This window comes from Panthera uncia, chromosome X (assembly GCF_023721935.1).
Source record: "Panthera uncia isolate 11264 chromosome X, Puncia_PCG_1.0, whole genome shotgun sequence".
NCBI classification, from domain to species: domain Eukaryota; kingdom Metazoa; phylum Chordata; class Mammalia; order Carnivora; family Felidae; genus Panthera; species Panthera uncia.
In genome coordinates this window covers 17,126,793-17,141,710 of record NC_064817.1, presented here as the reverse complement: position 1 = coordinate 17,141,710, position 14,918 = coordinate 17,126,793, and the positions used below count along the sequence as shown (strand labels likewise).

The 14,918-nt window shown below is 39.1% G+C and overlaps 1 non-coding gene across 1 annotated transcript; it reads right to left on the bottom strand.

The window, feature by feature from the left end:
- Positions 1-2,534: 2,534 nt before the first annotated feature.
- Positions 2,535-2,642, bottom strand: LOC125932424 (U6 spliceosomal RNA). The gene has a single exon (XR_007460596.1). It is a non-coding gene; the product is annotated as a U6 spliceosomal RNA (small nuclear RNA).
- Positions 2,643-14,918: the final 12,276 nt, after the last annotated feature.

Sequence of the window (14,918 nt, the reverse complement as noted above, 5' to 3'; positions counted from 1 at the left end):
AGGTTTGAAAATGTGATTAAATAAAATCATAAAATATTATGAAACAATATTTATCCATTTAACCAAAGTGACAATAAAAGGTATTAAAGGCAAATACGGAAGGTTACATAGTAGTGAGCAAAATTTAGCTTTTTTAATATTAAGACTCAGTTTTTTTTAAGTAATCATAGATCTGATAAAAATAGGAAATTATTTTGACAAAACACAGAATCCTTGGGTTTTTTAGGCAGATACCTTTAACGATAAAGAAAAACTTTTGTTTATAATTTCTTATTAAGAGCAGATGAATAGGGATGCCTGGGTGGCTCATTCGCTTGGGTGTCCGACTTCGGCTGGGGTCATGATTTCACGGTTTGTGAGTTCAAGCCCCCAGTCAGACTCCATGCTGACAGTTTCAGGGCCTGGAGCCTGCTTCTGATTCTGTGTCTCCCTCTCTCTCTGCCCCTCCCCTGCTTGCACTCTCTCTCTCAAAAATAAACATTAAAAAAAAAAAAACAGATGAATAATAGTTCAAGAAAACTTTGTCCTTTTAACAAAGAGAAAACACAATTTTAATATTTGATATTAAAATTCATTTACTAACTTAAATTTATGTTAATCTTAGCCAGTACTGACCGCACATAAAATTCCTTTCAAAAGATTCTTTTTCAGTAAATCTTTTACAACTGTTTTTACATTCACATTTTGTCCTCAGTTTAAACAACTGGCCCCATTTTAGGACGAAATTATTTTCTTTCCCTCAACAAAAGTGTATTTCTATTTCTTATGCTACTTCTTTTTTTTTTTTTTTTTTTTTAAATTTTTTTTTCAACGTTTTTTATTTATTTTTGGGACAGAGAGAGACAGAGCATGAACGGGGGAGGGGCAGAGAGAGAGGGAGACACAGAATCGGAAACAGGCTCCAGGCTCCGAGCCATCAGCCCAGAGCCTGACGCGGGGCTCAAACTCACGGACCGCGAGATCGTGACCTGGCTGAAGTCGGACGCTTAACCGACTGCGCCACCCAGGCGCCCCTCTTATGCTACTTCTTACCAAAAACACACATCTTATTTCCCTGCAAACAGAGTTGTTTCCCTGATTATTTCCAGTAGTCTTATTTACATTTATTAGAATTCAGAACTTTTAGAAACCTTAGTTTCTAGTGAAAACAAAGTAGTAACTGTGAACCATCAGTTATACGATTATTCTTTGTATTAGCAAACTTATGAATACATTTCCTAATTTTTATACATGTGCTTTATTCATAGCACCGTATTTAAATAAAGCACAAACCAAGTTTACTAACAGACCCATATTTATCTTTAGTTTCTCTGCGATAAGACAAAAACAGATAAACTTATGTTTCATACTTGATGTTTTATTATTTTATCTTACTTCGAAGTGATTTAGGTAATCAATAAATTTAACCTAACTCATTATTTAACAGCAAAATTTTAAAGTTTCATGTTATCAAAGATTTTGAAGCTACTTAAAAGTTTACTTACCTTTTTACTTTATTTACATCTATTTAATTTACTCGTTTCTAACAATTATGTTTAGATTAGTCACAAAACTTTATGAGGCATTAGACAAAGTCAACCATGATTGTGGGTGTTTTTTTGGACAAATTTTGCAATAGAAATAATGAATTTATTTGACTTTCAGTGAACATAGGCAGACTAAAAGTTCTATATTTAATGCTAGTAACTCTAAAAACGTGTATTTTAATTTAACCAACAATCTTAAATTAGCTTTAATATTGAATATTTCCCCAGATCATGTGAACCTGAAAAACATTTGGGTTAGTTTCTGTCTTTCTGAGTTTTAAATGTCCAATCTTATAAGTGCTTACCTTCAAACCAACCACATAGAGCTTTTTTACAAGTTAATTTTGGCAAGACTATCGAGAGGTAGCAAAACTATTACACATTTACAACATATATGGACACACATACACAGACAAGATGCAATAAAAAATCTTATAGCTTGTTTTTACTAATCTTTGTGGAGAAAACATTAGGAGCTCAATTTCCAAATGCCACCATTTTTTTTTCTATTGAAAAATTTCTCCCCAGAAGTTGCATTTCAAAAAATGACTTACATCCTAGAAAGGATGAGAATTGAACATTTACATCACAAAGGCACAGAGTATACAAGTTTTCTCCAAGGTTGAGATTTGGAACATATCTGCCTGTTATCAGAGCCACTAGAGTCTGGGCTTAAGAGCTCTATCAGCAGTTTGCCTTTTAAAAAGTCCTCTCCCTCCCCGATCCCACACTGACACATAGCCCTTTTTTTCCCCATTCTTGAGTAGGCACTGTTTACATTTTATTTTATTTTATTTTATTTATAATTCTTTAAAAATGTTTCTTTTGGGGGGGAGGGGCCAAGGGGGGGGGCAGAGAGTCCGAAGCAGGCTCTGTGCTGACAGCAGAGAGCCTGATGTGGGGCTCGAACTCAAGAACTGTGAAATTATGACCTGAACTGAAGTCAGAAGCTTAACGGACTGAGCCATCCAGGTGCCCGTATTATTTTTTTATTTTTTAATTAAAAAAAAAAATCTGAAATGCTTCATCAATTTGTGTGTCATCTTTGCTCAAAGGCCATACTAATTCTTCTCTGTATCATTACAATTTTAGTACGTGTGCTGCCAAAGTGAGCACTCTGTTTACATTTCAAAGACATAAGATTTATTTTGATTTCAAGGGACAGAGAATCTAAAAAAAATTTTTTTTCTCTTAGAATTTCAGGATAACTGTGATTTACAAATTTTCCTTTTTTCTCTTCAGTACAGGACAATTTTGTTCCAATATCCAGACCTTTTATAATATCTACAAACATTTTGAGAGGAATAGGTGAGGTTCAGGGAGTGGTAAAGATAGGTGTGCTTTGACTTGTTTCTAGAGTTGCATTTCTGGTTTTGTAGAGATTTGTAAGACAGTTATTTTTAATTGTCTAAAGAACTAGATTATATCCTGAATATCAAGGGACTGGCCTATCTTTTTAACTAAATTTCCTTCTTTATATCAGGGAGATTTAAAAAGAAGTTTTTTTAAGTTTATTTTGAGAGCCAGAGACAGTGCAAGTCGGGGAGGGGCAGAGAGAGAGGGAGAGAATTCCAAGCAGGCTCCTTGTGAGATCATGACCTGAGCCGAAATCAAGAGTCAGATGCTTAACCGACTGAGTTACCAGGTGCCCCTATTTTTAAGTCTGATTTCTGTTATGTCATCTTATCAAGGGAGTCCTTAAGGCTTGCCACTATACTAATAAGACAGTTGAGAGCTCTCTATAAAGACTTTTTTTTAACATAGCCAATTTAAAGTATCCATCCTCCAGCCATTGATGAGCAGGATCTATTAACAGCGACTCAAACCAATAAGCCTTAATGGTTTAACCAGTGATGTAAGGCATCCAAAGAGGATATAGATTACACGGCCCCCATGATTCAAAAGTTTACTCCCAAAATTAGCCTAACAAAGCAAAGGCCTTCATTGCACAAGCGGTGAGGATGGTGTAGGGAAAATGGTGTCTCTAGTCCTCACAAAATGGTGAGATCCCTTTAGTCAAAGACTCCCTCATTTATGACACAGGGCAGGTGCTACTGGAATGGAACTTTCCAACACTGACAAGCAACTAAGGTTGATATAACAAAGGTTCCTCTGGGCTGGAACCTCTTATGACAAACTTCCCACAGTTGGTGAGGCGGAGGAGAGATATTTGGATCCCCAGTCTATTTGACTGATCCCCTGCAGAACTCTGGAAAGTGCACCCTCTGAATGGTGGAGACCAAAGAGAATATTCTCACTGGTCACAAAGTCAAGCTCTTGAAAGAGGACTTCGACTACTTCTATTTTGACCTCAAATTTTCTAATTGATTAAGTTCTTCTTTCTAGCTTATCTCTTAACTCAGACAGAAGATCCTGTGGGCAAAGCATCCCCTGATGGGAACCAAAACTAGCCCCTCTAGCAATAAGGACTGCCCCCGCACCAGCAAGACCCCACCATGACTGACTCCAAGACAGTGATAGACTTGACCTTCACTGCCCACCTACAGGTACCCACCCACCTTTGCCCCACATTTTCCTTATATAAACCTGGAAGCGTTTGTAGCACTTTGCAGACAGTCTGAGATGCTAGTCTGCTGTCTTCTGGGTGGTGGCCTCACTGAAGTACATTCCTTTCTTGTTCCACCAGCACTCATCTCTCTGCCTCTGGATCTTGTTTGGGACCCCTGAAGCCAGGTGCTCTTGCACCCCTTCACACCGGCTACATTCTTAGAACATAGAACAAGATGAAAGGACAAATCTCTTATGTGCACATTAACAGCCTTGGCTAGGCCTTGGGTCTCTAGGAGCCACAGCCACCCTAATACCTAGGAGGGATGTGTGGGGATTTTGTGTTGTTTTACAGTATATCTCATTGCATGGAAGTTTTCTTGAAATTTAGGGGTGACCTAGTGTCAATCTAACCCATTCTGTGACCAACTTTTCCTAACATGGGAGTCTTCTTGAGGCGGCAAGCACTCTAACACCTTTTAAGTGCTCGACCGGTGCCCACCAATTTTGCAGCTTTGGCTTCCAACATGTCCGTGAGCAACAGCCTTTACTTCATGTGTGCATTAAAGACACCAAAGACACAGAGGAAAACAAAGACCATCTCTGGGAGGAAATGGATCAGGAACCAAAGAGTACTCTACTAAATTTAACCAAAGAGTAACCTAGTCCAAGAAACTAGTTCCACAAGGATTTTCTCCTGCTAATCTAAATTAAGAAAGAGATAAAAAGACCTCTTACCACTCTGGCTCCATTTACCTCCACACACAGACATTCCAGGAGGCTGGAATTTCACCTGGTAAGAAATTTCACCTGCTTCCAGCTGAATGTAATTGTCCCAAGGATCTCTCAACTGCAGCAATGTCAGGTCAAGAGGTGTCCAGCGAGTAGAAAGTATACTGTGAAATGTGCCAACCGTTGGGGAGAAAGAATTTCCTCTGCCCTTCAAGACCCTCTAGCTGTACTAAGAATCAAATTGACATGAGACAGATTAATAGGAGAAAATCAAATTTAATAGTGAACGTATGGGGTATCCACATAGACATGACATTTGAGTTGTTTCCACTTTTTTACTAAAAAAACGTTAAGGTTGTTTATACTTTCTTGCTTAGTGATTAATTTCTTTATACCAATCATTCCCCTAGGATAATCTCTTAGAAGTGGAATTTCTGGGTAAATAGCTTTGATTACATGAGTTTACAGGATTTTGCTTTCTTTCTTTCTTTCTTTCTTTCTTTCTTTCTTTCCCTGTGTGGGCTCAAATGATTTTTTTCTTATGCTATTATAATCATGCAGCGAACAATGTTTCATATCCTATTTTACTTTTTACTGAAAAAATATTGCCCCATGTTATCACATGTGTTCTGTAAAACAATTTTTAAGTTTATTTTTTTAGTAATTTCTACACCCAACATGGGGCTCAAACCCATGACTGGAGATTGAGTCACATGCTCTTCTGAGCCAGCAGAGCACCCCAATTTTTAATATCTTTACGTGGATATAAAGCTGACATAAAGTTAGTCAATTTAATCTACCCATTCTACTATTCTGGTTGTGGTACAGTTAGGAGTTTCTAGTTTTTCACTGGGGTAAAACACACTTTTAGGAACATCTCATGTAGAAAGCCTAGTGTACATTTAGGATAATTACTTCAGGATAAATTCTCAGAAAAGGAATTACTGCCTCAAAGGCCATGGACATTTATGAGGTTAGTTGATAAATATTGCTAAATTGCCTTCCAAACTAGTTATATCAGTCTACATTATAATATGTGATATCTCATACAGGTTAGATATTAGAACAACCTGATGGATTATGGAACAACTTTCCTTAGAGATCTTTAAAAAGAAAACAAATTTCCTTCTCTGTGTTCCAGATTAAATTTTCAAAGGCATACAAAATGTATGCCAACTCTCGATTAAAAAGAAAAGACGTTTAAATTATGAATACCAAGAATGTTAACATGAACTAGGTGTTCTTGACATTCTCTATCATATCAGATCTTAGATTTGAATGGTCACTTTCTTTCCAAGTAAAATGTTTTCACATTGTCTGTACAAGAAAGGTAGGTTTCTAGTCTATGGACAGGGAAATACAGAGGCACAAAGAAAGTTTTCTAATTCATTTTCCTGTTGCTATATAATTTACACTAAACTCACATCTATAGATTCATGCCTTAGGAAGAACACTTTGCAATGTTAGTAAAGTTCAGGTTCACCTCCAGACAGATGAGATAAACAATTTTTTTTTTTTTTTTTTTTTTTTTTTTTTTTTAGAGAGAGAATCTTAAGCAGGCTCCATGCCCAGTGCAGAGCCTGACGCTCAGGGCTTGATCTCATGTCCCGGAGATCATGACCTGAGCCTTAATCAAGAGTTGGATGCTTAACTGCCTGAGCCACCCAGGCGCCCCAACAACAATTTTTATTTATTTATTTTATTTTATTATTAAAACAATTTTTTTAATGTTTATTTTTGAGAGAGCAAGAGGCAGAGTGCAAGTGGGGGAGGGGCAAAGAGAGAGGGAGACTCGGAATTCGAAGCAGGCTCCAGGCTCTGAGGTGTCAGCACAGAGCCCTATGTGGGGCTCGAATTCCCCAAGCTCAAGATCATGACCTGAGAGGAAGTTGGATGCTTAACCAACTGAGCCACCCAGGTGCCCCCACAATTATTTTTTAAAGATGGAGTTCCAGGAAGGAAGGCTCTATCTAAGTTCTATCTACTTGAAAGAAGATATTACAACATAAAAAGAAGGAATTTCTCATATAAAACAAATGATACAGGAGAGCCTGGCTGGCTCAGTCAGTGGAGCATCTGGGTCTTGATCTTAGGGTTGTGAGTTTGAGCCCCATGTTGGGTGTAGAGATTACTTTAAAAAAAAACCCAGGGGCACCTGGGTAGCTCAGTTGGTTAAGCATCTGACTTCAGCTCAGGTAATGATATCACGGTTCATGAGTTTGAGTCCCACATTGGGCTCTGTGCTGACAGCTCAGAGCCTGGAGCCCGCTTTGGATTCTGTGTCTCCCTCTCTTTCTGCCCCCACCCTGCTTGCTCCCTGTCTCCGTTTTTCTCTCAAAAATTAAATAAACATTAAAAAACTTAAAAACACACAAAGAAACAAAAAATGCATACAAGCTTCAACCTATATTTTACAGTTTCTAAGAATCAAGGCTTCCCCTGAGAATCTCTTGAGATGACTTTAAAACAATAATAACCTATTCTTTCCTCTGCAGGGATTATGAAGAATGAGTTTGTGTTACATTTTATTTAATATTTTGATTTTTACTTTTATTTATTTATTTTTAAAGTAAACTCTACCCCCAATGTGCGGCTTGAATTCAGGACCCCAAGATCAAGAGTCACATGGTCTACTGACTAAGCCAGCCAGGCACCCCTGTATTATATTTTAAACATCAAAGTGTTTGTTGTAGACCAGAGTTTTCCAACCCTATTGACATTTTGGGTCAGGATCATTCTTCCTTTTGGGGAGCTGTCCTGTTCATTGTGGGATGTTTAGCAGCATCCTTGGCCTCTACCCACCAGATGCCAGTGGCACCCTGCTCCCTCCCCAGTTGTGACAATCAAAAGTGTCTCCAGACTTTGTGAAATGTTCCCTAGGGGATACAATCTTCCTGATTGAGAACCACTGGTGTGGTACATAGGGTATATTTAATTCTATTTAACAAACTCTTTTATGTCCAGATGGATGACAGACAGAAAAGATGGACAGCTTGGACACTAACATCCTTTAATAGATATTTTCATATTAATTTCATTTGTTCAACTTGATCTAATACATTTTGGGAAAATTGTATGTCTTATCACAACAAATAAATGGAGAAGTAAAATGGACAATTGCTAAGTATAAAGTTTTCCAAATCTATAAATAGAATGTGTGGGTTCCACATAAATTACATAAATCTAAAGTTTCCATAATGTAATTATCTGTGAATGACAATATTTTATCAGCAAATGGCCTTTTCTGTTTTACTAAGTGTAATATAAGGTCAGATATCTGAGTTTTCTACGGCATTACAGAAACAATTTCAAAGCTGCTTTGTTTATGAATTCTATTTTCAATCTTGAAAATTTAAATGGCATTTCAAATAGGACAATTTAAAATTCTCATTACAGGTCTCCTGGGTGGCTCAGTCGGTTAAGAGTCCGACTTTGGCTCACGTCGTGAGTTCGAGCTCTGCATCGGGCTCTGTGTTGACAACTCAGAGCCTAGAGCATGCTTCAAATTCTGTGTGTCCCTCTCTCGCTGCACCTCCCCCATTCATGCTCTATCTCTCTCTCAAAATAAACATTAAAAATTTTTTAATAAAATTCTCATTACAATCAGAATAAATGACACATTTGAATTAAATCCTTAAGAAAAATCTTGAATAATTAAGATTGGCAGTCATCTTTGCTCTAAAAACCTAAACCAATTATTTTTGAATGGTTTTCCAATAATTGTGTCAATAAATTTGGCTAAACCAAAAAATTTTCCTAACATACATTTTCACTGTTATAGTATGTCTTTTCTCAGACATTCTGAACAACAAAACCTGAGACATCACCAGATCAACCCTCAGGGTTCTATGCTGGGAGCCTCCCTTTATTTTTATTTATTTATTTATTTACTTATTTATTTTTTAATTTTTTTTAATGTTTATTTTTGAGAGAGAGAGAGAGAGAGAGAGAGACAGAGCAGGAGCGGGGGAGGAGCAGAGAGAGAGGGAGACACAGAATCTGAAATAGGCTCCAGGCTCTGAGCTGTCAGCACAGAGCCTGACACGGGGCTCGAACTCACAAACCGCGAGATCATGACCTGACCCGAAGCCGGACGCTCAACCTACTGAGCCACCCAGGTGCCCCTGGGAGCCTCCCTTTAACCCAATGTTATAAGGACTTTCTCATATGCTTATGTTCACTAACATGCCTTCTCAATATGTGAGGGAGAATTAGTAAATATTTGGTGTAAAATAGTTTCCTCTGAACTGTATTTAAAATCTTCCTGAATCAGTTAAGATGCTTTCTTTCATCTGTGAATAACAATACCCAACTAAGAGTGGCAGATATAACAGGAAGTTTTATTGTCTTACCTAACAAGTTTAGAGGTAGATGGTCATCCTGAGCTAAACAGTGCTGTCACTGACCCAGGCTCTTTCCATTCCCATATGTTGCCGTTCTCAGCATGTTTGCTTTTCTCTACTGCTTAATGGCTGCAATATGGTCTCCACAGCTCCAATAGCCTATGAAATGACAGAAAGGAAGAGGTGTGAAAGAAAGCTCTATTTTAATATCTTGCTTTCATCAGGATGGAAAATCTTTCTAGAAGCATCTAGAGAGAGTGCTGCTGAAAGGCTGGCTGCAATATGGTGTTCACTGCTCCAATAGCCTATGAAATGACAGGAAGGAAGAGGTGTGAAAGAAAGCTCTACTTGAATATCTTGTTTTCATCAGGATGGGAAATCTTTCCAGAAGCATCTAGAGAGAGTGCTGCTGAAAGGCTCACTGACCAAACCTCGGCCACATGGCCAGCATTACCTGCAAAGAGGGTGGGAGAGGGAGTATCTGGCATTTTTAGCCTCTATTATAGAAGACAGACCTTGCCGGCAGGTAAAAGAGAGGAATGGCTTTTTAGTAGGCCACCAAAAGTATGTGCCAATTGATATTTTGGGAGAATGTTCCTCAGTCTCAAAACCTGTGATGTCTCATATGTGGATCCTGAGAAACTTAACAGAAGACCAGGGGGGAGGGGAAGGGGGAAAAAGAGTTACAGAGAGGGAAGGAGGCAAACCATAAGAGACTCTTAAATACTAAGAACAAACTGAGGGTGGATGAGGGGTGGGGGAGAGGGGAAAGTGGGTGATGGGCATTGAGGATGGCACCTGTTGGGATGAGCACTGGGTGTTGTATGAAAACCAATTTGACAATAAATTATATATAAAAAAATAAAAAAATAAAAACCTGTGATGTTATCAAAGTTCTACGAGCATTCTAGCTTTATTTTTTTTTAAGTTTTATTTTTGAGAGAGAGCAAGCAAGTGTGCATGTGCGTGAGGGGCAGAGAGAGAAAGAGGGAGACGGAGAATCCCAAGCAGGCTCCATGCTGTCAGCGCAGAACCCGTTGCCAGGCTTGAACTCACGAACTGTGAGATCATGACCTGAGCCGAAATCAAGTGCTGGAGGCTGAACCAACTGAGCCACCCAGGAGCCCCTTTGAGCATTCTAAATAGCTCCCTCTTCTCTACATTTCCCATTTTGATTTGAGAATGAAAAATGAAAAAAAATGAGATTTAATAAACCCAATCCAGTATGACAAATATTTTATACTACATAAAACAACCACAAGTAGATTAAGGTTATAAGTAGGTTGCTAAAATAAAAGCCTGCTTGATTTCCCTTTAGTAAGGGAGGTCCTTTAAAATTCTGTATGTTGCCTATTCTCCTCAGAGCTTGCGTATTTGAAAAATGTGCTACTGGGGCTTTTGTAGACACACAGAGGGAAGTCATTTAGTATATTCAACAACTTTACTTTTCAGGTTGCCTCCAATTATTTTATGCCACCACTGTCCAAAGTGTGCTAGAGGTCCTGGCTCAGAAACACTTGGGTGAATCCTTCAGGTTGCCTCTCTTCTGGGAGAGCCCTTTCTTCAAGTAGAGCGAGGCTGGTTGAAGCATAGCCTTTCTTCCTTGGAGCAGCCAGCCTCTGCTTTTCGGACACACTCCTTGAACATTCTGCTTCAGGAGTGGGACTGGTGGCATGTGGTCCAGCAGCATCTCCTGTCAGATAAGATGAAGGTCTTTGAGTTTCTTGGGGCTTCTCCTGACCACATTACATTCTCTCTTGGGCTCTGAAGCCATGTTTGCCCTTGAAGTTCTGCCGCTCCACAGAGGTGGAAGCACGGGTGTGCTAGTGAGAAGGGATTGCAAAGTCTTCCCCTTCTGAAAGTCACTAGTAGGTGGCAGAGCTAAAACCTGGACTCAAAATATTTCTTATTCCATTTCTCCTTGTTTTGTCCTTTAATGTTTATAGGAACTATGTAATAATTAGCATGACAAGTCAAATGCGACTTCACCCTCGGATAACATCAAGAATGGATGATCAATCATCCAAAGAGTTCATTCTTACCATAATGCGATGAGTCACTTTTATTTTTCTCAGGGGAGGAAAAAAACATTACGAAACTCTCACTTACCTCATAATACTAAAAGATTTCTTTCTTTTTTACTTTTATTTTTTAAATATTTTTTTTAAACATTTTTATTTATTTTTGAGAGATAGAAAGAGGCAGAGCGCGAGTGGAGGAGGGGCAGGGAGAGAGACACAGAATCTGAAGCAGGCTCCAGGCTCTGAGCTGGCAGCACGGAGCCAGATGCAGGGCTCAAACTCACGAACCATGAGATCATGACTTGAGCCGAAGTTGGATGCTTAACGGACTGAGCCACCCAGGCACCCCACCCCCTTCCTCTTTGAAAGAATATTGCATATGTGATTTTTACAGTGAGCAGGGAGCTAACTGTACATGACAAAAACTCATGTTTCTGCCATCCTTCCAACCCAGGGAAACTTCTGGTGTTGTATCTGCCCTTCCACTGCAATAATAGAACAATTATGCTCATCCATTTCCTTGTCTCCAGCAGTTGAGAGGAGGCATGAAATTGGAATGGACAATATAAGAGGAGGATCACTTTCTACTTTAGAGTGGCCGGTAGCCGTCCAGTCAAGAGAGCTCAGTGACTACTGTTATGAACTAGGCACTATGAGGGTGGCCATGCCAAGAGTAAGCAGAGTTACAGTCCTCAAGGAGTTTATAAACTGGGAAATGAAATAGGGCACATTAAGTCACAGGTGAATGCCAGGAGCACAGAGTTTTATAAAACTTGGGAAGAACATAGGCTACAATATAGATAAACCTTGAGGACATTAGCCTAAGTTAAATAAGACAGTCACAAAAGGACAAATATGATTCCACTTATATGAGGTACCTAGAATAGTCAAACTCCTAGAGACACAAAGTAAAATGATGGTTTGCAGGGGCTGGGGCACAGGGGGGAATGGGCATTACTGCTTAATGGGGATGGAGCTTCAGTTCTGCAAGATGAAGAGTTCTGTAGATGAACAGTACTGATAATGTGCATGACAATATGAATGTACTTAATGCTGTACAATTAAAATGGTTAAAATGGCAAATTTTATGTCATGTAAATTATGGTATATTTTACTATAATTAAAAAAAAAAACACTTGAAGAAAAATGTCAAATTACGGTAAAACAAAGAACGCAAGAGTTAGGACGAAAAGAACCTGGTTCTCATCCTTGCATTTTTACTGACTGACTGTTTGACCCTAGCCAAGTCATTTAAGGCCATTAAATGTCTTAATCTATAAGGCAAAGAAAATGATTGTAAGGTTATTGGGAGAACTGAAAGATGTAATGTATGAAAAAGCCACTTAGTTAAATGTATGGTGCAATACAAAGTAAGTTTTGTCGTGGAGGTGATGAGGGAAGGTTTCATAAGGGCAATGTGATTTGAATTGGTCCTGGAAAGGGAAGGAACAACATTTACTGGGTGATTGCTGTGTGATTATTTCAGTTAACATAGCATAGTTTTGAAGGTATTATTCTCAAAAAGAAATTGAGACATAGAGATATAATTTGCCTGAACCCAAAAAGCAGCTCTCTCTCTCAAGTTCCTTATTCCCATTCATAGTTATGTTGGAAAATAAAAAGTGTTGAAATTGGAAATAGAATAAAATAGAAAATGAAAAAGTAGAGATGATAATAAATGCAGAAGCTGCTTCTTTTTTAAAATATTTTTTTTTATTTTGAAACAATTTCAAGCAAGTTTCAGGAAGAGTACAAAGGAAAAAAAAAAGAGTACAAATTACTCCCTCATGCCCTTTATCCAGATTCAACAATTTCTAATATTTTGCCATACTGGCTTTGCTATCTCTCTCTGTGAACCATCTGAGAGGAAGTTTAAAACATCATGCCACTTTAATCTATCAGAGAGAAAAAAAACTTTTCCTTCTACCCCCTTTTAAAAAATGTTTGTGTATCTATTTTGAAAGAGAGAATGTGCAAGGGGGAGAGAAAGGGAATCCCAAGCTGGCTTCGCACTGTCAGCACAGAGCCCAGGGCGGGGCTCAAACTCAAGAACCGTGATTGTGACCTGAGCAGAAACCAAGAGATTGATGCTGAACCTCAAGAGGTTGATGCTTAACTGACTGAGCCACCCAGGCACCCCTCCTCCTACCCTCTAAGGTTAATGATTTGATGCCTGCAAATGAAACTGACAAAAGACAGATGAGCAAGAGAAAAAAGAGATTTATTTACACATGTGCACAGGAGTTCACAAAGAATTGCGATTCAAGGTAGTTAGAATGTGGGGCTTATCTGCCATCAAATAGGGGATGAGTATGGACAGAGGGTCACTTCTGGCAGAATAAATGACTTCTTAGAAGGACAAGGAAGGGCACTTATGAAAAAACAAATGACTTTTTGGAGAGATGAATAGGCCCTCAGAAAAACTGGTGGAAGATGTGAAAGTTTTGTGTCAATGTCTGCTTGAGAAGATTAGGGGTACTTCTGAGGAGGAGGCTGATGACAATTGAATTCCTTTGGGAAGCTTTGCTTTTAGGCAGGTAAGGCATTTTAGGAACTCAAATGCCTTCAGCTCAAAATCATTTTTTAGCCCCAGTGCCTTATTCTGGACCCTTTAAAATTCTATACTTCAGCCCTGTGTTTCCTGAGAACTTAGGTAAACACACAACATTCTCAAATCAGGAAATTCAATGCTATTATCCCAGAGCTGAGCACTCTGTACCTACCTGTTCAAGTGCCTCTGCCAGTATGTCTTACCTAGAAGTGAGGTTGGCTCCATTGTTCCTTGCAGCTATGTGAGGACTCCACCTTACTCCACAAAGATTTCTGGAGTGTCTACTCTCTTCCAAGCACTGTTCTAGACACTTAGGATTCAAGATAACTGTATCTGCATCTGTGTTTCCTCTTCCCCCCTCTTAGAAAGGGCATCCCTCTTGCTGAAGACTACTTACTACTCTACTTGTGCTCTAGATGCCATCTCCTGATGGGTTCTTCCCATCAGCACCAAAAACATACCAATGATTTTCCCACTGCTAAAACAATGACAACAACGATGCTTTCCTCTACATCCTTCACCGAGTCCCATGAGCTTTCTTCCCACGCCTTCCAAATGAAACTTCTTGACTGCATTTTCTGCATTTGCAGTCTCTCCCTGCAGCCACTTCCCCCAACCCCCACCCCCAACCCCACCATTCCTCCACCCACTGCAACCTGGCTCAGCTTTCCCTGATGCACTGGGGCTGCTCTCTCAAGATTGCCTATAAACTCCTGCTAAAGCCCAAGGACATTTGGCAGCCTCTCTCAGTAACATCTCATATTATTGACATGTTCTTGATATATTCTCTTCCCTTTTGTTTCTCTAATACCAAACTCTCATTTGTGGTTTTCTTCCTAATTTTCTAAAGTTCATTGTTTCCTCTTCCTTGTACCTTTTTAAACCTAAATGCCGGTGTTCCTGAGAGCTCTATTCCAGCATACCTCCTTTTTCCTTTTCATTCTTCTATCTTCTCCCCAGACTATCCATTCCCATAGGTTGGATTACATATATGGAGTGCATCAGCTCATACATGATGTCTCCAACTAATTTCTACTGAGTTCTTGACAGTATCTAAGAATCCACTTGAAGTTCTCCCAGGCAGTCAAACTCAAAAGTTCCAAAGTGAACTGCTCCTTTTCTGCTGTTCCCTGGCTGTTAATGGCACTGCCATCATTTAATTGTCCAAGCCAGAAACTGGAAGTCTTCTTGACTCCTTCCTGAACCTAAACTACATGAAACCATCAAATACAGTGGA